The sequence below is a fragment of the Chrysoperla carnea genome, chromosome 1, assembly GCF_905475395.1.
Source record: "Chrysoperla carnea chromosome 1, inChrCarn1.1, whole genome shotgun sequence".
NCBI lineage: Eukaryota > Metazoa > Arthropoda > Insecta > Neuroptera > Chrysopidae > Chrysoperla > Chrysoperla carnea.
The window spans coordinates 125,505,312-125,531,339 of record NC_058337.1 but is presented as its reverse complement, the minus strand read 5'-3'; the positions used below and the strand labels follow the sequence as shown (position 1 = coordinate 125,531,339).

The 26,028-nt window shown below is 30.4% G+C and overlaps 1 protein-coding gene across 3 annotated transcripts in view; it reads left to right on the top strand.

The window, feature by feature from the left end:
- LOC123305166 (protein roadkill) overlaps positions 1-26,028 on the top strand; it is a 281,683-nt gene that overhangs the window by 275 nt on the left and 255,380 nt on the right. For all 3 annotated transcript variants that reach the window (XM_044886799.1, XM_044886801.1, XM_044886797.1), the window contains exon 2: positions 285-355. The gene's annotated coding sequence lies outside the window, so the exon portion shown is untranslated. The remainder of the gene's footprint in view (positions 1-284; positions 356-26,028) is intronic.

Here is a 26,028-nt window from a genome sequence, read left to right as displayed (position 1 = left end):
CTTGTTTACTCGGGGGGTAATTAAATTCATAATTTATTGCTAATATTTGAGTTATGTTGTCATATTTACCTTGACCTACGTTGGTTAATTTGAATATATGTCATTTTGTAATTAATTCGCAGATAAATCGTAATTTTCCAATTTCGAAATTTTATTGATTTTTAATTTGTGTATACTTTAGATAGTTTCAATTCGTTTAAATATTAAAATTGGTAAAATTATTTTTCTTATCTGATTTGTTATGTCAAATTTTGATAAAATGTCTGACTTATATTTTGTTTTAGACTTTTTGGTACAGTGATCTTATGCCGAAATTCCGATCAACACCACCTGATGATTGCGATCTTCTGTTTCGGTAAGCTATTTTGAGATTTAAATTTCTAAAAACAAATGATTTATTAGAACGATTTTCCAATGTTCACTTGTTTTAAAATTGTTTGAATTTTTATTTTAATCCAAAAGATTGTTTTAAGTGTAGTAAATTCAAAATTTTTTGGATGATACGTTTTCCTAAGCTGATAGTCATTAAAACCAAAAGTCTAACAAGAAATCTAGTTGTTGGGCCATTGTTCTATTACTGAAAAAATGTGCAGTGGTAAATATTTACAACAGGGTTTCGTAGTTTAGGAAGAAATAATTAATGTTAAAAATAAATGAGAAATTTTAGATCGATAAGCGTTCTATACGAAATACTACGAAAAGGAATAGATTCAGCAAAATAGAGAAATTTTGAACATCAATTCAACCGCTAACATGATGTAGTTTTGTTATCTGCGCGGTGGAAATTATGGAAAGGGTGATGAATATTCCTAGCGACAAATCTTGTGGGATAAAGACTTCATCACGGAAGGGCATATCCTAAATCTCCTAAAACTTCATAGCTCTTACTCAAATGTTAATCTTTTTTAAAATGTTTTTGGGCTAGGCTTAGGGTTTTGGGAGCTTAACCAAGATCAACAAAAGACGATATATCAGCGGGAATTTTGAATTTTAACATGCTCATCGTTTCAGGGTTATTGGGAAAATGGGACAATAGTTAGAGGCCCAGTCTACCGTGCGTCCAATACCGTTTTCATCGCCCCTAATCGTCATAATCGGTGTATCATAATCGGATCCTTGAAGGCCATAATGAGATCTTCTTAAAGTTCATAAGTCTTACTTAAATATTAATTAATTTATAACAAGTTTTTGAGCTGAGCTTAGAGTTTTGGGGGCTTAATCTTTCCCGTATTACAAACAAAAGATGGAATATCAGAGGTGGCGGGGGAGGGGGTGTATATATTGAGAAAATAGTTATAGACTCAGTCTATCGCCTGGCCTATTTGCTCCGCCCATGAGTTTTATTTCAGGTAGTTACCATAGAAACGACATACTACTTTATTAATATAATTGTATGGATGGACATATAAGTCTATTGATTGTATATATGGCTTACATTGAAAATTTAATACTCTTATTTAAATAAGTAATTATGTTAATTTCCATTTAAAGAAATTATGTATTCAATTCGTCTTATTCACAATTCATGTATTCAATTATATTCACAATTTCTAGTGCAACAAATTTAATTGTTGTTGATCAATAATTTTAATTTGACATTTACTATACCATTTACATTTACAACAATTGAAAATTAGTCGTAACAGCCTTCTTTATCGCCAAAATTATCGACTGGAAGAATGACAACGCATAGAATGAATACCGATTTTGTATATTGCGCTGTTGATTTGCTTAAAAATAACAAGAAGTTGAAGTAATTAAAATAGAAAAGGATTTCACTTTCGAATATTTATCGAAAATCACATTCTATCGATTATTTATTGTCATATTGTTTTATTTCTTTCGTCCCTTGTAGAATCAATACTTCAAAATTATTTTTCATTTTATTATTGTTAATCATTATTTGATATTAAAAATTAATAATATTTTTTTTAAATTAACTGACTTGATAAACTGTTTTGTTAATCGGTAAATAACCTCTAATTTATACGGCAAATAAAATAATTGATTTCAAGTATTCCAAATAAACAATTTTATTGACACATTATTGATTGAGAAAAATCATTGTTTTAAGTTTTGGCCTTAAAACAGTTTTAAATAAAAAATTGGAGTATGATAAGGAAATAATATTTATGTATTTGCAATATATGGACAGAAATAAAAGGTTAATTTTATGAAATCATTGCAAATAAACAGAGTTGTTCAATTAAGTGTTACCACGTAAATGGGAGGACACTTTTTCCAAAAAGATGTTACCACTTAAATAAGAGAGATAGATACTTTATCCACAAAAAAGTTACCACTTGAATGAATGAACCGTGATATTTTATGTATATCAGCAATCTCGGAAACGGCTCCAACGATTTTCATGAAAATTGGTATGCAAAGGACCTTTGAGGCGAAAAATCGATCTAGCTAGGTTTCATTTTTAGAAAAAGTCGTTTAATCCGTGTTTTCAGGAAAAACTGAAACATAGACTGCAAAATATTGCTGGCATCTATTGGCGACGAAATGTAGTACATTACCGGGCATACAAGTTGGCATTTGTGTGGAGACATTTTAAATGGTTCTTAAATTAGTTATAAAATTTGTATATTTTTAACTCAAAAAATACCGGGTAAAGCTCGGTTATCCAGGTACTTCATCATTCAGTTGATTCGAGGCCTGTTTTTTTTGAAATGCCTTCGAAAATCTCTCGTAAACATAGGGTTTCATACATAGAATTTTAGGCAGTACCATAGAAAATACTCGCCCAATTGTCGAATGACCTCGATTCTTTTTTTTTTTTTTTTGTGGACAAAAGTATTATTATAAACAAAGCTTTATTAAATTCCCAAAAAAGTTCGATGTGAATTTTTTCGTTTTTTTCCTGAGGGCTCCTATAGAAATTATCCAAAATTTGGCCCAAAAAATGCAGAAATCGGGTTTATTTGAAGATTGAATGTATAGTTTCTAAGATATTGTTAAAGATCCCACAAAAAGAGCTATTTAACGGATCGATTTCAGGTAATTTCTTAGAAGAAATTTATCTTGAAATGAACTGGTTTTCCGTGACTTTTAAGTTTGATCTAATTTTTCTAGAAAATTTAAAGATTGACAAAAATTGTTTGGCAATAGGGGATAATCCTGATGTCGAATTGGCTGTATTACCCACAAAAATGTAAAACAAGACTTGACACCATGACAAAATTTGAAAGTGAAATTAAAATTGATTTAAAAACGAAGAAATTATTAGCAATCAAAGATTTCATTCAAAGGTTGCCCATCTCTTTTTAAAAACAATGTTTTTTTATGTAATTTTTACGATACTCACTTATGATGTCACTAGCGGATATCTTCCTCTTTGTTTAATTAGGAACTTTAAACGTTCATATCTTACATGCTAGTAAAGATTTTTAAAAACTTCACTTTTCTATTCGTGATGTGAGAGTTCGACATCTGAAGTGATAAAAAAAATTTAGTTCGCTCCCTTATTCTTTTAAGAACCGATTAAACTAAGGGCTATTAGTGCTCAAAAAATATGATTGTTTGACCATTTAACGTAGAGTTTTCGAGAAATTCTATAAAGAAATATTCAAAAATCAAGTTTATATTACCAAAAATTCTATCAATCGACCGACCGACCTTTCATTCACTTTTAGGATGTTCCCTCGGCAATAATAGAAAAAATAAATTAGTAGATAAGGATCCGAATTTTTAGTATGTTATAGTTAACGAAATATATTATTGTATAAAACAAAAATTTGGGTATCTTACCGATTAATTAAGAGAGTTTTTATTAATTAAAAATACACTAAATAACATAACCATCCTCATAACAGGTTAACATACTAAAAATTCGGATAATTATCTACTAATTTATTTTTTTCTATTACTGGCGAGGGAACATCCTTAATCACTGTAAATAAAAAGCTCTCGAGCTAAATAAAGTTTTCTCGTTTGATTCTTTAATCTATCGATAAATTTTTCAATTTATTACGAAGTCGTCTAAGAATAAAGTAATATAAAGAAAAAAAATAAAACTTCAGAATAGAAAATTATGCATTTGAATTATTGGAGTGGAAATTGAATGGTATTTGTAAAGATTAGCCTCGATTTTATTGCTGCTACTTGGAGGAGATGTTGGTTGATGAGGTCTTCTTTATATATAGAGTGGCTTTCTTCTCATCTTTTATGAAATATATATTTTTGTAAAATTTTTAAGATATAGCATTCAATTTATTCTGGTATTGCGTTACAAATTCAATGGGAATTTTAATTTCGAGAATAACAAGAAAGATTTATCAGGAAGACTTGTCGCAGTAGGTACCACCATCGATGGTATTTCTTATTAGTCGTAATAATAATAATAATAATGGGGTCTAACCTCCGCCACCCACATCATCATTTGTTAATCTTTATTTATTTAAAAACATATTTACAATTACATTTTGATGTGGGTGGAATCGGTTACTACGTTCTTATCTAAGCGACGACAATGTGATCAATTCTACCGCCCCCATTAATCATAATTGTTCACACTGCCGCTGCCTGGATTCGAACCCGCAACCTATGTCTAAGTAGACAAACTGTCTAAGACCAATGCCTTAGACCGCTCGGCCACTTAGGCTCTTATTAGTCGTAGTATACGATGTATATATGAAATATATCAAGGTATACTAAGTTTAGTTCCAAGTTTGTATGCTGAAAGATATTGATGCTACGAATAAAATTTTGAAATCGATGTTCATAAAATCACCTAATTAGTTCATTTTCGCTTGTCTGTCAGTCTGTCTGTCTGACAAAACGATAATTCAAAAACGAAAAAAGAGATGAAACTGAAGTTTTTACAGCGTTTTCAAGACGCAAAAAGTGAGGTCGAGTTCGAAATGAGCAAACATAGGTCAATTGGGTCTTGGATCGGTAGGACTCATCTTGTGAACCGTTCGAGATAGAGCAAAAGTTTGAATGTAAAAAATATTCCTTAAAAAAATAAACAACTTTTGTTCGAAACATTGTTCGTATGTATTTGTGGCTGTCTTAAGAGTGGCTATCTTTCTTTACTTACATGACGTAAAAAAACAAACGATTGCGTAATCAACACTGTCTATACATGGTATTTTAACAATTAACTCAGTCAATTGTTTGTTTTTACTTTTTAAATTTTGAAAGTTTAAGAACTTTTCTACTTAGATTTTTATGTTCTAAAGAATTGATTCCACAAAAATTGAATGATAAGGCAATTTTAGAAATAATTACATTTTCTAACTTAAACTTTTCCTATATCTCTTTAGAGTTTCGAGCAACACTTGAGAGACTTGAATCATTTTTCACCCATTAAATCAAACAATTTTTATTTTAGTCAATTATTTATTTCTGGGACTAGGGGAAACAACGATATTTTTAAAAACTCTGGATAGTTCCCGACTGCTTATCGATTTGAATTTGATGTACTTGGTAAACTTGCGATTATTTCTATGCCTTGTTTTTTCTCTTCTATTCTCCATGAATGGCTAGTTAGCTGCGTTTCATTTTTTTGCGCACCCTGTAACAATAATAACTATATCAATAAATAGATAGCAAGTGTATTCAATTCAATTCGTTGTGTTTCTTTTCTTGGCTCTCACTAGCTAGCTATACATAAAATACAATATATACGACACTTATGTGCTATGACCGACCGAGAGTAGATCAAGGGTTCAACTTCCAACGAACGTCATTTTATTGTAATTGTAATATTATTATTGTTCTGATTTCCCGATTAAATTGCTGATTTATTGAAATATTCAACAAATTTCAATAATTGATAAAAAAAATTATAATTGTTTTATTAATTCTTTTTTTTTCTTTACATTTTTGTATTTTACGACTAAAATTAAAAATCCATATATTATTTCTCAAAGGTGCTTTTTTTTAATCTGAAAATAATTTTCACCACTTGTGACGAAAAATAAATAATTATATAATTTTGTTATACTATTTTTCATATATTTATGTAAGATAATTGCCTATATTTAAAAGAGTTTTGGGCATATAAAAAATTGTGTGTATACGGAAGGCTGTTCTATTCGTTGTGTGCGTAGTCATGGAAGGGACAATAAAATCGATGCCAGCGCTTTAAGTGAAAAATTTTGGAGTTAAAGGGGGCTGTTATGACTAATTTGCAATTCTTTACATGTTAATGTAATAGAAATGTCAAATTAAAATTATTGAAAAACACGAATTAATTAAACTTAATGCATTAAAAATTGTGAAAATAAGAAATCAAATTGAACAAATATTATTTTTCAAATGTAAATTATCATAATTATTTATTTAAATTTGTGAGACAAGAATATTAAATTTTAAATGTAAGTTTTAAATGCAATCCATACAATTATATATGCATACATACAATTCTATAATTAAAGTAGTGTATCGTTACCATGGAAACGAAACTCACGCACGGAGCGAATACACATTTTTGATTGGCGTGAAATCATGCTTTGATTGGCGTTTAGATTTATATTTTTTAAGACTTCTCTTAAATATTCATTGGTGGAAAAACAATTTATAAAGCGATTTTCCAGATAAGAATGCATGTTAAATTCGAATTTCAAGCACTGCGATTATACCCTTTATTCTGTTGATTTGAAATTTGGATATGTTACAGGTATTCATACTCTACCTGCTCTCAGTGTTTTTATTTTTCGAAAATCCTGTTGGGCTTCCCAATTTTCATTGTTCACATCCAGGTACAGTGGAGTAACGAAAAATTACCTGGATGTGAACAATAAAAATTGAAAAAATTAACAGGATTTTCGAAAAATAAAAGTGCCAAGGGCAGTACTTTGACCTGCTATTAGAAAAAACACTCATGACGTCAAGCAGTCAGTTTAAAAAAAACAGCAGTGATCTATGGAATGACTTGGCTAAGAATGACAACTAAGTTCATTCATTTTAGCAATATTATTGTAAATTACTGCAGTTTTTTAGCATCCATTTATTTATTTATTCAGGATCTGCTGAAACGTTTAAAGCTTGTAGATTTATTTGAAGCCATTGAGTGCTCTTGGCAAAATGTTTTTCACAGTACATAAACTTTTTTTTGCTCATCCTTTTTTCGTTGTTATTTTGAGGGAAAAAGTCTTTCAACATATTCTTATTACACCAGACATATGCTCCCTCCATAAGGCCTGTTTTATGGTCATGCTTGAACTTTGATCTGCTTTATCTCAAAAACTCAGGATCGCCGGAGAATTACAGCCAATTTTCTGAAAAAATATTATTTTTTTATTGTTTCTTTTGACGAGCTTGCCAGAAATGGCACGATGCTGCCGGACATAAGCATCAATAAATACCCGGGAGTTCCATTTGCAAACTGCAAGTTACTCCTGAAAGAGGATATTCTGAAAAAGGCCAATCTTAGATGGAGGGAAGAACGTACTTGTGGTACTACAAGACAGATATGATCTGAGTACAATCGCAAGCTTTCCGAAGTTTTCATATTACTTCCAAGGGCCTCTGTTCGCAAAGTTGTTGCGGCTATCACAGGACACTTGCTGGGCGGCAAGCATGCTGAACGCTTAGGCCTGGTAGTGTATCACGACTACTGCAGGAGCTGTCACAGTGGTGACGAGGAGAAGACAATGTCTCATCTTCTCTGTCACTGCCCAGCTCTTGTCTTGAGGAGATGGACTTACTTGAGCCAGCCTCTCTTTGACGACCTCTCCGACCTAAAGTCAAGTCAGTCGACGTCAAAGCCCTCCTGCTGTTCTTAAATAGCTCCAAATGGTTCATGGAGTAGTGGCCGGGGATGGGCCAACCCATTTACGGTATCACAACGGACCCTATGATCTAAGTGTGTCTCAACCCAGGACAGCCACTCTAACCTAACCTAACCTAACCTAACCATTGTTTCTTTTATCTATTAATGACCTGGAGATTCAGATTTCTCTTAAGGAACCACCCTACACACTCCACTGTTGAATATCATCGACAAATTTATTTCTTATTCTATTTACAAATCACAAACAATAAAATATTTGGAAATATGATTAAATTTAGATGAAATCAGAAATAATTGATAAAAATATAGACGATTGTCCTTGAATTGTACCTAAATGTGTTGTACCCACAAAAAAAAAGAAAAATAAAAAACTTTAAAAAGAAAAAAATTCATAAATATTTATGCATTGTTAACCCAGACGAAAAAAAAGTATACACTCATTAGTACCGTCTGGAGGCAAGCTTGTATTCTTTAATCAGACAATAAGGCCAAACAAACTGACTATGTTATTTCAACATTTTATTATAAAAATTGAATTTTTATTTATTACTTGATATATTGATTTTGATTGATATCACAATCAAAATACACTCACTGAGTAATTATTGTCGCCTACTTCAAATACTTTTATGAAATTGATTCAATTAAATGTCGAAAATAATTCAATCAAAACAAATATTTAAAAAAAAATGTTTTCAACTATGTATTTTAAATCATTTAGAATCTCATGCAAGTTGAAACTCATTGAACAGTTAACAGTGCAATTGAGTTTTGATTTGAACTTGCATTTTTTTTCTTCTGGAATACAGCGTTCAGCCAAACTATATGCAACAATGCATTCAATCAAGAAGTTCTTAAAGAAAATTCTTAAAAACTCGGGTTTAAATAGGGGATTTAAAAATATTTGAATATGTTTGAACTTTGACGCCCCCTATATGAAAATTTGGACGAAAGCCATTTTTCATATCACAGAATTTGAGTTGTTGTATTGAGCTATTATAAATTCTTGGTCATTTTTAAAATCTTGGTGACAAAAGGCTGAAATTATTCTAAGGGGTAATTATTTTAGAATTTTTATGTTACACATGTTCGCCTTTTTCGGAAAGTTTAGTCCCTTTTGCCTGAGCCTATCAGTACTTTAGCAAGATGTCCGCAACTTGGTGTATAAGAGTGCTAATGATAAGCTCACTTTGATCTTAAGGAGTTCCAGGATGGCATGCGACTTTCTAAGCTGTGCACAACCACAACTAGACCATTTTACTCTCCTGTATTGAAACTAATTAGATTTTAGTTAAAAAAGATAGTGAGTTTTTTGATGGATAGCCGGTTGATCTATCATGATCATAATTTGGAGTTGCAGATGATATCACATGTGGAGAAGGTATGGGAGCAAACTCCGTGGAGAAAATGTGTCCATTGCCTCTGATCTCGACAAAATCGTGGAAAATTTTATTTGCTTATAACTTAATCTTTCATTGGGAAACGTTCTGCCTTCAGATAACGAAATCAGACTGAAAAGAGGATCTTTAAGTCTAGGTGCTAAGGGATGTGATTGTGGCTTGCCCTCCCTCTTACTTCCATAGTTTGTAATTCTTATTACTGCTATCTCAAAATTAACCTTGCCAAAATTAGTTTAAAATAAAACTCGAGTAATTTTTATCCGATTGACTTGAACTTCAAACGGCATCTACTTTTATACCTGAGCTATCGAAGTAAATGATTTTTATGATTGATAAATAATTTTATTTCGATCGAAACATACTCTAGAAAGTAAGACTTTAATTTTTCTTACCCTATGATAGCTGATTTTAAATAATTTGAACTTTTACTGACATGTTTTTCATTTTTCCTACATCAGACAACTAGGATACACAGGCAGAGGTCACATTAGATAACACCTAACCACGCCTCTAAAAAATAATTTGAATATGATTACACATAAACTTAATTAATTAAATACATCATTAACTATCAAACATTTGTTATGATTATTTATGTAAATTAAAAATAGGTCAATTAATTAAAACTAATTAATAAACTTCATCTTTTTTAGTCATATTTCCCCCGAAAATATAGACTTGTACTCTGAGTCGAATGTCAACGGAGAAGGGTGATTTTATAGGTTCGAAATAAATCCGTTTTATTTCTTCTAGAAAAAGATTTGGGAGGTTTATTAGCAGAGATGTTATGTAAGCAGGGCTTGATTTCGGTAAACTGAAGGGGATCTTTAGGAGAAAAACCAATTTTTTCATGGTTTTTATGACTTTATACTTCTGTACAGCCACTTCCAATTGATCTAGGAAGTGCCTTTTAGAAGTGTCAATTCTAAAATATATATTTTCAATTTTGATGGTGAATTATGCTATAACTTGACAATGTATTGTCAAAACGAAAAAGTTAGAATACAATTTTTCGATATCTGGAATCATTTTCAAAATATCGAAAATTGAAAATTTTGTTTAGTTATTTACCTTTCAATATTTCGAAAATCAAGGCACATATCGAAAAATTTTACTCTTATTTTTCGTCTACATTCATGAAGATATAACAGAATTTATCATCAAAGTTGACAATAACGTACAAATAAATTCAACCCTAAGTCTAAAACTGTCTTGGCGCTCGTACTACCTTAATGAAAAAGAAATATGATCTTAGTTATGGAGTTTTGCAGCTCATTCGAGTTTTGTTTTTTGTTAATCAAATTGAACATGCGATCACTTATAAATAATTATAATAATCTGTTTTGGTGTGTGTATATGTGTATCGATTCAAGTACTACACAGCGAATGCGGAGATGAGTTTTTAGTGTTTTTTATTTTATAAATAAAAATAAGCCATGGATTTAATTAAATGCAATAAAATTATATATATTTGAGATCAACCTTGGACCACAAAATATAAAAATTATATAAATAATAATAATAATACCAGATACAAACACTCTGAACTGAACCGAACATATTTTAATGCACACAGAAACAAATAGTTAGCTTAGTTAATCCGAGTTTGTTTTTTTTACGTCTAATACAGGGTTGGATTTATACCTCTTAAACCTGTGCTTTACCTGTTGAGTTTTCCAGTAAAGATTTCACCACCATAATATCACAAAAATCATTCATCATCTTCGCTAAAACAGCTGATTTTTTATTAAATTTTTTTGTTCAGCCATAAAAATCGTTCTAATCGGTAATTTGATCAAATGAAGATGACAATCTTTTAGGCTAATTTTGACCTGGCAAAAACAATGCTGTTGGTTAAAATACGATCCAATTCATGTTTCTCGAGATATCAGCTCCACAGACCAATAACTGAAAATACAAGTGACATTATACCTTAAAATACTTACACTTTTCAAAAGATGAATTAATTTTTATATCTAAATAAGAATCGCATACAGGATTAATCGTCATGTTTTAACAAATATTTTCTGTTTCCTTATCCGCTGAAAAATTTTAAATACGGCCCTATTTTAAATTGCCATCTCGTTGAAATGAACTTTGTTTCAATAATCATATTTATATTAAAATAACCTCTAAAAATTTGATATTTATTGCCTTTGCGAAAAAAAAACTTTTAATTGCTTGACTAGTCTGTGTTACTTTTTAAAAAAATTTTATGATGAGACACTTAAAAAAATGACTTTGAAAAGTACCTCGATAAAATAAATTTAAGGTAAAAAAAAACTTTAAAAGTATTATTATCTAAAAATGAACTATTACTTTACTTTATAGACCGAAATTATTGTTAAAATTTTTACTCACTTATACTTAGAGATATAATGATTTTAACGTTACAGCCAATACTGACCCATGGGTTGGTCCACAATTTTCGCCCACTTTTCTTCATCTTGGCGTAGTGTTCGCCAATTTCTATGGCTCAAATATCATCCTGATAAAAAAAAAGCTGATTAGATTTTCCTGTAACAAAGATACCAAAATTCTCGATTAAATGACATTTAATCAGACATAAATTTATGTCGGGGGTTTCTGTAATTTTTAATTTAATATTATTATAATTTGTATTGTTGAGATTTTGAGCAATATTGTTTGAAATTTTTAAGCATACGAAGTATATCGCATTCAACAATTTTGCTTAATGTGAAATGGCATTAAAGGTTATATTACAAAAGTGGTTTACCTACTAAATCAATATTTCTGAATGAAAAAATTAATATGCAATATAAAATGCATTCTTCATTCACTAGGAGGCTAATGACCACTATCACTGATTATTATTTATAAAGAAAAATACATGAATAACAGAAACACATGAAAGTTTTCAATAGTCGAACTAATGATGACAATTTGTACATTTAATCACAAATGCATTGAAGAATTCCATTAGTTTTCAATTATTATTCCATTCAATCAATTTCCAGAATATAACTAATAAAAAAAGATCGAGCGTGGGACAAGCGGTAACTATATTCTTTTCGTACCATGGTACATTATAAATGTACCGCTTAATTTTTTTTATTTACAATTTCTCTGAAAATGTGTTCATTTTAGAAGTCAAATACTTGTTTGATAATTTTATAGCTTTTATAGCTACTTTTAGTTTTTACTGTATGAAATAATTGTAGTATTAGTTTAAAAAAGACATACTTCTGATTTAGTAGTCAACCCAATATGTGAGTAGATTACGTTTGGTTTGATTAGGATATTTATTATGGCATAACATAAAAATTGCATTGTAATTACTATAAATTATCTCTATTTTCTTTAACTTCTGATAGCTTTCACAATTCATTTTTTCAAATAATAAAACATAAAATTTCGACAAAAAAGACTAATTGACAGATATACAAATATTTTTGCATTTTCTCAAAATTCATGGCAACCTGAATCGATTGAAAAAGTTTTAGTTTCCTAGGTAACCTGATTCCGATTTTTGGTATCCGTTGCAGTTTTTTTTGGTTTTAACTCCCAACCAGCAAACAAATATCGTGTGATAAGGAACATAAAAAAATTCCAAAAATTTTTGTGCACGCTGCTAGTATAGAACAATAACACATAAATTAAAAATTTAAAGAAACTCCCGACAGAAAATCGGGCCTGATCGATTCGTTTGTGGCATCGTAGCTCCAAAACGGTGAACTGATTTTGATTTTTAGTTTGTTTGGCAGATACGTCTAATAATTCGGCACCCTCAGACAATTGAATTTTATTAAAAAATTCCCAATAAAGATGATTTTCGTGTCAGTGCTGATATTTATTATGAATTTTGCGATAAAATCCAGTAATCCGAACATGCCAATAATCCGGCACCTCCTGGTTATTAATAGTGCCGGTTTAGTGAGATTTTACTTTAATGGGAGTCAGATACCGTTCAAATATTTAGTGATACAAAAACCATATTGTGTACATTGTTTTGAGGCCGAAGGCTTGTATGACTTCCAATGTCTTACGTTCACCCAATTTTCGGGATGTAAATCTGAGTAACTGTGTTCTGCGCCATTTTCAATTGGAGTGAGCTCTGTTGCCGACTACCGAAGTCAGATGGAAAGTTTTTTTGACGTCGAAAAGAAATAATTCACTGAGTTCTAATGCTTGGAAGAGAAGGATCAAATTATGATATTTGTTTAAAAAGTTGGAATAGTCCAATGTTTTCTAGCGGGTAACGGCTAGTAGTTATGTACAACATTTCGAACAATAATAAATATTTACAGAATTAAACATCATAATTTTTTGTTAGTGTTTCATATTTCGTAGAATCTGATTCATTTATAAAATGATATTGAACCTATATCCATTTAAAACAAGTGAAAACAAACAATTGACTGAGTTAATTGTTGAAATACCATGTATAGGCAGTGTTGATAACTTTGTCACATTTCACATACATACATATCTGACATATTTAACTGATATTCTCATATAATGCGCAAGTGTTGATGCGCAATCGTTTGTTTTTTTGACGTCATGTAAATAACAAAAGATATTCACTTTGATATTCCTATATTAATACATACTATAAAATTTGTACCTAATTAACGCCCTCGTGGGTAAACAGTGATGTTTACTAAAAAATGTTTCAAACAAAAGTTGTTTATTTTTTTGTAAGGAACATTTTTTACATTTAAACTTTTATTCTATCTCTAACGGTTTACAAGATGGGTACTACGGACCCATGACCCAATTGACCCATGTTGCTCATTTACGAACTTGACCTCACTTTTTACGTCCTAAGCACGCTGTAAAAATTTCAGCTTGATATCTCTTTTCGTTTTTGAGTAATCGTGACCACAGACGGACGGCCGGACGGACGGACGGACGGACAACCGGAAATGGATTAATTAGGTGATTTTATGAACACCTATACCAATTTTTTTTTTGTAGCATCAATATTTTTAGGCGTTACAAACTTGGGACTAAACTTATAATACTATGTATATTTCATATATACATGGTATAAAAATAACAATAGGATATGAAACTAATAATTACACGTTAAACAAGTAGGTACTTGGTACCTGACATGATTTTATAAATAGACCACCATCATACCGTGATAGTGGTCTGTGTAATTAAAATTGAATCTATTCATTCATATCAGCAACCCCCACTTTAGGTTGATAATAATTAGAGCTACTTTTTATTCATCTTGTCTTTAATGAAAGTTAACATTGCGACTATGCGATTTTAATTAGAGACTCAACACATAGTACCTACAGGAGATCGTATAAGGTCGAACTTCACTCATCTGATAACCTGATCAGACATATTTTTTATGAAATTTTATTGATTTATAAACATGCCTATCATAGTTTTTTCTATCGTAAAGTGTGCATGGCTATTTTTAATCCACGAACGAACTAAAAAAAAGGAGTGTTATAAGTTTGACCACTATATGCGTGTCTGTCTGTCTGTCTGTGGCACCGTAGCGCCTAAACGGATGAACCAATTTTAATTTTTTTTGTTTCGTTTGAAAGGTAATTTAATGAAGAGTGTTCTTAGATATGTCGCAAGTGCGAGTTTAGGGTTCCGTTCCCAAAAAACTAAAAGATTGGCGATGATTTTCATCTTCAAAATCGGCTCAGTTTGATAAAGGCTTTAAACAAAAAGGTATTATAATGGAAAGTCAGGGCCGGATTAATCCTCAACGGGGCCCTAGGCAACCATCAATTTGGGGGCCCTTTTTTCACGCCCGTTCCCTTCTTTTTTCGATTAAAAAATACAAACTTAATCTGACTCAATGCAAAGTATACCTAACATCTCGAATCGCTCTTGTCGCGTTGTAGCTCTTTCAGCAGCTTTGATTTTTTTTTAATTGCGAGAAGGATCGTTCGGCAGAACAATTTGTGATCATTAATGTTAAAAAAATCCGAAGAGCTATTTCTGTGTTAGGAAATACATCGGCTAATTGATCTTCCATTAGAATCTTATACAAATGACTATAAGTTTTGTCAAAGTAGTCGGAAATGTCCTTTTTAGGAACTTTGTCTAGTTCGTCGGTCGTCGCCTTTTGAATGCGGCCAATTGAGTTTTATTTATTTGAGTAAAATTTATTTTCAGTTCTGATTATATTTCCTTTCACTCTCTAGAATTTTATGTTTGTAAGAAAATTTTAGAAGTCTTTTTCATTTTTTGGGGGCCCCCTAAAATCGGGGGCCCCAGGCAACTGCCTTTTCTGCCTACTTGTTAATCCGGCCCTGTGGAAAGTGTTCTTAGATATGTTTCAAATTCGGGTTCCGTACCCGAAAAATTTGTCGGAGGTTTTTAAAATTTTGTAAATTTCACTTGTTAATTAAATTAATTTAATCGATTTTTTCCATGAACAGTTTTTTTTAAAGGCAAGTCTATACTATTTAGTGTCCGACCGAAGGTCGATTTTTGGCCGAAGCCGATTAATCGGCTATCGCCACAACCTTCGGCCGACGCCGAAGCCGAGCCGAAGCCGAAGGTTTAAAAACATGATTTTAAAACTTTAATATTAAAGTTGATCTCTAGAAGTTGATTTAGAGGTTATGATCTTGAGAAGTTGATATAGAAGTCAATCTAAAGCTGATTAAAAAAATTACCTTGAAATTTATTTCAAAATAATAACATTTAGAACAATTCGTTCAATTCCGACGTTTGCTAAGAACCTTCGGCCAAATCTTCGGCTTCGGCCTGAATTCAGGTCGAAGCCGAATGTTTGATCGAAGGTGGTTTTTTTGGCCGAAGGTGGCCGAAGCCGAAGTCGAAGCTTCGGTCGGACACTAATACCATTATTTTCATAATTAAATTATCTTTCTTTTGATACCAATCTCCATTGGTTAACAGATTAGTGTAGATCTGTTCATACCATATGAACAGGTAAGTCAATATAAGTAAATCATCGATTTTTAACAAGTCGAAATTGAAATCAGAAGAAAGATAATTTAATTTTGAAAATAATGGTATAGCCATGAACACTTTACGATAGAAAAACTATGAAAAGCGTCTTTATAAATCAATATTCCATAAAAAATATGTCTCATCTGGATATCAGATGGGTAAAGATCGACCTTATACCGTCTCTTAGACTAACACGAATCCAGTAAAATAACATCTAATGAAATGAAAGGTCGGTAAAATGTATATTCCAATATCGATGTTATGTAACACTCATTTACCTAGCCAAGTGTAGATATTATTGTTGATTATTTCCTAAGAAATACGGTTACCTACGTCTTACAGAAATAAATTGTTCTGAAAAGGTCCTTCATGCCTAATGTACCATGGGCAGCAAAAAACCGTGAATGTTTTTCAAATTTTTGGATATTTTGTGCGTTATAAGTTGTTTATACATGATGCCAGAGGGACAGGTAACTACAGCCAGAAGAATACCAGAATCCAAAAAAAGTATAAAAATAATAACTGTTTAATATAATTAAAAACTAAAAATAGATGTCACTAAAGACACCAGTTAATTAATAAACTTGTACAATAAAAAACATAGATGGCGCTCAATCACGTATTTTAAATATAATAAATAAAATAATAATGAAATTTATTATTTATGATTTATTGAAAATACTTATGAATTCTTTTTATATTTTATTTTAACAATTTATTAAATTGAATAAATAATATTTAATTATATACAATATAAATAAATTATTTGTTTTTAGATTAGATTATAATAATATAATTGATATTGTTTTATTATTAAATTTCACTTATAATAAATGAAAAAAAAAAAAAAAAATGAATATAGTATAGTGGAGAGAAAATAATGTTATTACTATAGTTGTGTTAGATGGATGGATACATGATGTATTCTATTAATATTCTAATAGAAAGTTTCTATATTCTCCATGAAAATCGAAAATTTAATATTGTATGTATTTACATTTTGAGCAAAGTGGTCAGAATAGTTTTATAGACAAGTCTCTAGCCTGAAAGCCCAGGTTCGGATTCTAATGAGGCTGCCATCGCCTAGAGGTATTTCGATACGGTAAAAATGAAAATGATACCAAAAATTATTTATCAATTAATCATCCTTTTATACGTCTTTTGAGAAAAAATTAAATTAACTACCTAAAAATTTTTTTAGCTTTTTATGAACAGTTCTTTATTTTGGTATGATTTACAAAGCTTAAAACTTTAAGAATATTGATAAAAAGTTTTTATGTAAATGGTTTTTAACATTTTTAGAAGCACTTATCGATTAAAAAACAAAAGTTTATTACGACTTTTTCATATACCACCATGTAAAAAACGCTGTTTTTGATTATTATTTTATCGTTAACCGTACAGAGAATTGACTTGAAATTTATACAAAAGGCGTATTGAATACTCACTAATTGACACACAAAATTTCAGGTTTTTGGTAACATTTTCGTTTCGGTATCGAAACGCCTTAAGGACGTTCCCAAGAAAATTAGTGTATGGAAGTATTTGAGACTTACGTATCAAATTTTGAGGGTGTATTCTGTTAGAATTTGGGGAAATTAGACGAAAATTAAGAGTTAGATTTTTCGATATAAAGCATAGTTTTTGAAATACTGATGTCTAAAGATTTAGAGAAAATCACTTATAGAAGACATGCAAATGCCATTCATTTCGTCACTTTAAATTTATTTTATAGAAAAATGAGTGCATCTTGTTATAATTTTCCTTATTGTAAAATATTTGTCATGCTTTAGCTAATAAATGCTAGAATTAATTTTAAGAAGACATAATAGAGCAGCATAACTTCAAAAACTCTTCAATGTAGAATTTATTTGTAAAAATGCAAACTTGAACAGATCAAATCTATAAATTTAACACCGTACGAGATATTAAATAATTTACCTGCTTATAAGATAAAGATGATCCTAAGAAAACGTGATTTTTAGGAACGCCCTTAATAGAAATAACTGGTGATAGTCAAAGCGATCATAGCCGATTATTTTAGAAAGGATAAATACTTAATCAGGAAGCTTTAGGCAGGCATAAGCTTCAAAGGGGATATCCAACACGGCTTGTTTAATTATGAGGTCAAATTGTATTTAAATAAGAGTTAGCATGGGTAAAGAGGTTAACTAATTTTATTCAACCTACACTTAACTCGGTATAATAAATACACTCTCTTTAGTTTTAAGATAAAAATTAGAATTGTGTATTTGTTGTATGTATGGATGGCTTTCACTGAAATTATTATATTGAGTCATACAGTCATACACAGTCATATTGTTCACTGCAACTGCTCTACTCATTATTATATTTTATTTGAATGGGTTCATTCAGCTTAGTTTGATTAGCAATTATTTTACATGTGAATGCATCTTTTTATCGCTGGATTCAGATAATAAGACTTACTTCAACGTGTCGTAAAATTGGCATTTAGTGGAAATGTATTCTCAAAACAATGACTAAAATATGAAAAATGAAAAGGGGATGTTGTTTTAAGTTGGTGACTTAGTTCTGCCTCTTTGTAAACGATGTACAAAATTGAGTTTCCAAACTTTAATTAATAAAAAAACACAAAATATAATATTATCTTAGTTATGTTTTAATTATTCGAATATTAAGTATACTCAGCCAAATGGCATCCTCTGGACCATCTGAAGTTGTTGTATTCGTTTTGGGTAATTTTCTGTGACTTTATCGCAAGTTTCGGGATGATTATTTGGGCTAAAAATTGGCCGGTGTAAAATTTTAGCAACTCCAATATTGCAGGATTGATGTAGACGCGACTGGTGAGAAAACAACATGAAGCGTATTCTTGGCTGAACGCACCCTACGATGATACACATGCCTTACCCAGTCTCCAATGCTTACAGTTTCATCGAACTTTAGCACGATGTTGCGAATTGTTCGTTCATTAGTTCGATTAAATTGGCTGTAATCTTCCCGTAAAAGTATATGCATATAGTTCTAAGAGAGTAGTTATTTTTGTGAAGAGAGAAAACATTTCGAAAGTTGAATCAATTCTGGTCATTTAGAAAATAATCAATTCCATTTTAATACTAAAAATTAAAGACAATTAACGTTTTTTGTTCAGAGTACCTTATTTATGAATATTTTTTGCTACATTTGCATAAAAAAATATTGAAAATTCAGCCAATGTGGTAGTGGTGTGAACCGAGTCCTCTCACAAAAAAATTTTCCATCCGGTTGTCAGGATAAGTAACTCATGATTGCTTCATCTGAAATGAAAAAACCAAAGGAATTTCTATCGTACAAACCTTTATTTTGAATTTGAAAGAAAAAATTAACAAAATATTCATTTTTGAACGTTTGCTAAAGGAGCAATAAACTCTGATTAAAACTTGGATTTTTGACAAAAATTGCTCTTTTTTTTAAATTGAAAAACATGTTGTAATTTAAAAAAAAAAAACTTTCGTTCAGAAACTAGTATTTAGTATGTAAATGAAGGATGCAAATTTTAGGCGAACTGAATCCGAAGGTTTTCGAGAAAATTTTGATTTTCGACTTTCGACGGAAAAACGCGCCAGAAAGTTTTGGAAAAACGCGATTAAATTTTGATACTTGTAGAAAAACATGAATAGAATAGAGATTAAAAAAGCGCCCGAAGACACTCAATTGCCTATAACTCGGAAAGTTTTGCTCTAATGACTAAAAGACAGACCCTTGCAGCTACAAACAATATAATAATTAAGAGATATAACCGAATAAATTACTTCACTTTAAATAAATTTTACTCGTTATAATCATTTTAAAGTTTAATAGTTAAAAATTTTTATTGTTTTTTTTGCTAAAAATGCAAAGACAATTTAATGCCATTGTAACGAAAACAATGAATCTTGATGGACATTCTATTTACCCATAGTTCATATGGTCTGGAAAATCTGATTTTCTTGGGTATCCAAAATTTAAATAAAATCGTTTATAAAAGTTTTAATTTCTATCGGCTCGTTGAGTGGCTATGCTACCTACTATTAATACAGTAATTATCTTACGAATAGAGAATTACGAAGGTTAAATTTGCTGAATGTACCCATTTAATTTATATAATTAAAGGGTCGAAAAAACTAATTGTTTATTTGTCTTTCTAAATATTCATTTTGTAAATCTATTGTTTAAAATCAACAAATTTTTTTTTCTTCTCCATTATTAAACAATTGACAAATTTCTGTTTGTAAAAGAATGTCCCTTTTCTCACTTGAAAATTAATTTTTAATTTCTTGCAAAAAAAGAAATTAACTAGGTCAATAAAAAAAAAATTTAAATTTTTATTCAATATTTTTATTTATTATTTTTATGTCATTACAATAATATATAATTTTTACATGCCCTAGTTTCCATTACTTATTGTTTGTTTTTTTTTTTTCTTTCGATTTTTTGTTTATTTTTTAACCGTAATAATTAAGTAAAAGTGAATTTTTGTTAATTTATGAAAAAAATCAATTTATTTGGGGTAATAAAAAAATATTGCAATATTTATAATAATTATTTCTCTTGAGTCAGATTTATCTTTAGTCTTATCGAAATTAGCCATATTTTATGTATATGACCGCCAACTTTTGTAAATTCATATTAGGGGGCGTCCATAAATTACGTGAGGTGTTTTTTTAAATTTTCTGTCCCTCCCTCTCCCCTTGGTGAGATGTCGCGAGGTTTTAGTCAACCCCCTCCCCCGTCCCCCAATCTCACGTGAGATTTTTCAGAATGTGTCGCTGCCACTCAGCTCGTACGCTCTCGTTCATCGAGTCGCAAGTTCGGCTGATAGTGGCGCGAAAACAAAGGACAGGCTACACTGTACCGTGAATTCAGACTAAATTGAGCTATTTAGATTAAAATAAATATGGTGGTTCGACATTCAGTAGATATATAACGTCGAAGTATGAATGAAATAATTTTTTTCCGAACGAATTAGTGAATAATCGTAATCATATTACGTTAACGCTTAAGATTAAATTTTAAACATGTACATACAATTTGGATTAAATTCAACAAAATAGTATAATATTTTTTTGTTTCAATCAGAAAAAAAAATTGCGTGATATTTGTCGAGACCCCCCCTCTCCCCAACGTGAGATTAGATGATATTTGACTCGACCCCCTCCCCCCCTTAATCATCTCACGTAATTTATGGACGCCCCCTTATCCAAAAGAGAATTTTAATAAATAATATTTATTTAAAAATTTAAAGAAGTCCTCGACAAAAAGCATGTCTGATTCGTTTGTGGCATCTTAAACGGATGAATCGATTTTGATTTTAGTTTGTTTGAAAGGTAATTTGATTGAGAGTGCTCTTAGTTATGTTTCAATTAAAACACCTAATCCGTTAGAAGATCATCACCTCTCTTCTAGTTGTCATTGGATATGGAACCCTAAACTGGCACTCAGATACACAAACATATTAAAATTATAATATCCTTCGTTTTAGTCGGGGGTTAAAAAGAGCAATGTTGACTCATTTCGGAACACAAAAAAGCTTATTTAACCAATCAACCACATAATCGGGTGGGGGATAAACAAAGGCTGGGGTGGGGGTTTGCGCCAAGTATACAAAATTTTAATTAAAAAAGTACTCTATGAATTTTTTCTTCAGGCGCTTAGCTTTCGAAATAAAAATTCTTGGAAAACTAAAAATCCCATATTCGATTTTAAGAAAAATGTGTTATTTTTTCAATCTCTGAAGAAATTCGCTTAGCTTACGTGGCACCTGCGCTACACGTTTTTTTTTTTTTTGTTATATGACTTTCCAGCTAACCTCACCGTTTTGTTAAAATGTCGACGTTTTAAACTTTTTTTAGGCTAAAATTTGGTTATCAATAAGTTTGACGATTATCGAGTGGTTTCGATCAAATTGGTTTGAAAACGAACTGATTTTATATTTTTGACTATTCTTAACACTTCTAGAATATACCGTGGGAGACCACGTTTTTTTTTAAATGATGATTACATACTTGAAACTTCGTGAGTAGCTTCCTTTTGACGAGTCTACCTAATTTTCCTCTACGATTTTTTCGAAAAGGCTGCGATTTCAAATGAGCATTATTACGTCATATTTAAGTAATCGTTTTGAAAAAACGCAGCAATTAATTTGTCGGACACTATGACCACTTGATAATCATTAATAGTTATGAAGGCCTTATCTTATCCTCAAAAATTGATTGAATGTTGAAGTCGTAAAACTACCAATCAAAGATCCGCTTGGACATATTTTTCATCACAGTGATATCATCGACTTTCAGATTTTTTTAAATTTTTAATTTATTCAGATACTTAAAAAATACGTTAGAAGATTTGCTTATTCTTCTTCACAGATTAATTTAAGGTCATCATCATCAACCCAACTATTATAATTATATAACATGAAATAATTTTAATACAAAATCACTCTAAGCGATTTATATTTATTATTTTTTTCTGGGTATACTTAAATTGTTTTTTTTTATATTATTGTCCGTTTAAATTTTGTGAGGTTGTATAATAATGTGTATAGCATTTCGATTGGTATAGTACAGTGACCTCTGACCTAGCACATACAGAGCTAGCTAGTAGTCATCATCCAGATATTGTTGCCTGGCTTGGTTTGGCCTGTAAATATGTATGGTTTAAACCATATCGTATACAATACACAGAATCACGCAGTTATGTACAACAACACTATTTAGATATAACCAAATTGTATTAACATATACATTATTATGTATGCATATATGAATAAATTGGTTAATGTAATACCTATTTTAGGTATACAGGGTGTTCGAAAAGTTCGAGACCTATCTCTGCACGGAAAAAAAAGTGACTTAAAAATCTCATCAGGTGATACAAAAATTATATCACCTGTGAAGTCCACAGAGGTGATACAAAATTTGCATCACCCGATGATACAATTTTTGTATCTAATGTATTTTAAACGGGGACTAACTTGACATGGCTAAACTATAGATGCTATAGTTTACTCAGTGGCTGTCACAAGTCAGTAGATAGTATCAGATGTCAATGTATAACCTAAAATTAGCAGGAATATATATTTTTTAATTAATTATTAATTAATTATTTTATAATAAACTTTTAATAAATAAACATACATACAACACGACCTGTCAACAATAAATATAACCTAAACAATATTCAGGCGGGCAAAGCAAAACATACTATATGTGGTTCGCCGCTAGTCGCATGCGCATGCGTAAAGGGCACGCATAATTTACTTCACAGTATCACAGTGAAGTAAAATCCACATCACGGTGATACAATATTTGTATCACCTCAATCTGAAATTAACATCACTTGTACAATCAGATTTTTACATCATTTGTGGGGCAAATTTAAAATCATCTTTTTTTTCCGTGTGGAGCTTAGAAAATAATGACCAAGATCAAAATTGAAGAATTTCGTTTGTATTTTCTAATGATGGCCTTGGATTTGATCATGAAGGTTAATTTTAAGATCAAATCGATTTTTTTATAGTATAGGTAAATAGAGTTTTTATACCCTGTATATTTGTTATGTATAAGAAGTATACTAAGTTTAGTCCCAAGTTTGTAACGCTTAAAAATATTGATGAAAAATTTTGGTATAGGTGTTCATAAAATCACGTAGCATTTCCGATTGTCTGCCTGTCCGTCTGTTAACACGATAACTCAAAAACAAAAAGAGATATTAAGCTGAAATTTTTATAGCGTACTCAGGACGTATAAAGTGAAGCTAAGTTTGTAAATGAGCAATATAGGTTAATTGGGTCTTGGGTCCATAAAACCCATTTTGTTAACCGTTAGAGATATACCTAAGTTTAAATGTAAAAATTGTTCCTTATAAAAAGATAAACAACTTTTGTCTCAAACATTTTTTCGTAAACGTCACTGTACACCCATGAAGGCGCAAATTAGGACCAAATTTTGGTGTCCCAAATTTTGGTGTCCATTTTCTCCAAAACTATAAAAGATAGGAAGTTGAAAATTTGCAGGTAGCTTCAATAAAGGTCGAAAGAGAATCTGGAAAACAGTTTCGAAAATTAAAAAAATAATTATGTTGGTTTTTAATTTATAAAAAAATAATGCATTCTATACAGGGTATTTCAACAACTAACTCATTCAATTGTTTTTTTCACTTGTTAAATCTAATTTTTTTGATAACAGTCTGATTAAGATGTAACACTGATTAAAATAAAACTATGTGGGGGGAGTTTATATTCAGCGAAAAAAACGGCAAATATTATACTTTATATAATTTTATCCGTGCCATTGCCTGCCTGATTGCTCTTGGACACCGAGTAAATGACCAGTATTTGATTAAATGAAATATATATTATAATTCAATGTAGAAATTGAGTGGTTTGAAAATGAGTGGAGTATCATATTATTTTTGTAAAATCGATAACTATAAACAATCAAAATTCAATTAATGTTTAAGCTACCAGTAGCTTTTTACCTAAATAAAATTAGCAAATTTTCTGAAATAATTTTTAGATCCAATCTAGTTAATTTTAAAATGTAGTAACGAAGCAATCGGCTCGTTTATTAGTAAACACGAAAATAATGAATTAAAATTTCGAGTTAATTAATTAATTATTAAAAATTTTTTTATCACATTTTTAATTTAAACTTAAGTTATTTATTATTGTTATGATCATAATCGTGTATGTAGAGTATATACAAGCTATTTAAACAGTTAAATTAGTTAGTTAACCTCTCGCTCCCTTTTAGTTAACCTCTCTTCTCTCTGGTAGAGTTCGGAGTTAAAAGTGTCAAATCCTAAGATTAATATGAGAATGTAATATGATTTTGAATTTTCTATTATAATAATAAATTAAATAATTTTCCTTTGTTTCAGGTACGTATTGATTTTGGATACATCCAAGGAATTCTTGCTCCAATAATAGGTAATTAAGTTTTTCATAAGTTTTCCACAAAAACATCAATATTTCCACACACTTGTTTGTACTATTTTATATTTAAAAAAAAAGCAACAGTATTGATATGTTTATGTTTAAATTTCAAAAACGACTGTAATTTCATCGCTATCAGGAAATAAAGTTAAATCTTTGTGATCAAAGATTTTTTTTTTTTGGGTCATCTTAATACAACAAATTTTTCATACATTGTTAAAAATACATTAATCTTTGTCTTATAAATTTATCAACCAACTCAGCGTGTGCAATATTGGCTTGTGAATAATTTCTTATATTAAGAACTGAATGGTTCGAATTAATTTATACATCGGTAGAAAAGAAATTGAGTTTTTAGTTATACTTCCCAAATAGATTGCGATGGAAAGAATTTGTATTACTCGACAATTAATTTTCAAGTCGGCAAAATAACGTTACTACAAAAAAACTGTATCCTCCAAATAGCAATATTTAAAATGATGCATTTTGTATCTATTATAAAAATTCGATAATTAGTTGAGTTCCTGATGATACCATAGAAAATTTTGAATCTCTCTTTCTATTTTCCATCCCCCCCCCCCGTAATGTCTCACAGCTGCAGCGCGCTTCTGATTGGCTGCCTATTTTAATTAATAGCTAATTATCTGTGCATCGGATCAAAAAATGGAAGAGGATTTTTCGTCTTAGAATTTTATTTTTTACCTGAGGCAACAATGGCGTCCGCTACTTCGGAGACACCCTGTATTAGAAAATCAGAAATCTTCAAGTTATTTTTCTAGTTTATTCTTGTAGTTACCTTGAGAAAGCTGATGAATTTTACATCAAAACTTCTGAAAGTATCCTTTAGAGTTTAAATAGAGGAGTGTTGCTCTTTAGGGCCTACTCGAGAATCAAAAGGAGCAAGAATATCATTATATCATAATTAAGATTTCAGCGCCATAATGTTACAAATACCAACCATCATCTTTGATAAATCAGCAATCAATTACGTTTACCAAATTTTTTGCGTTTGACAAGACGTCTTTTCA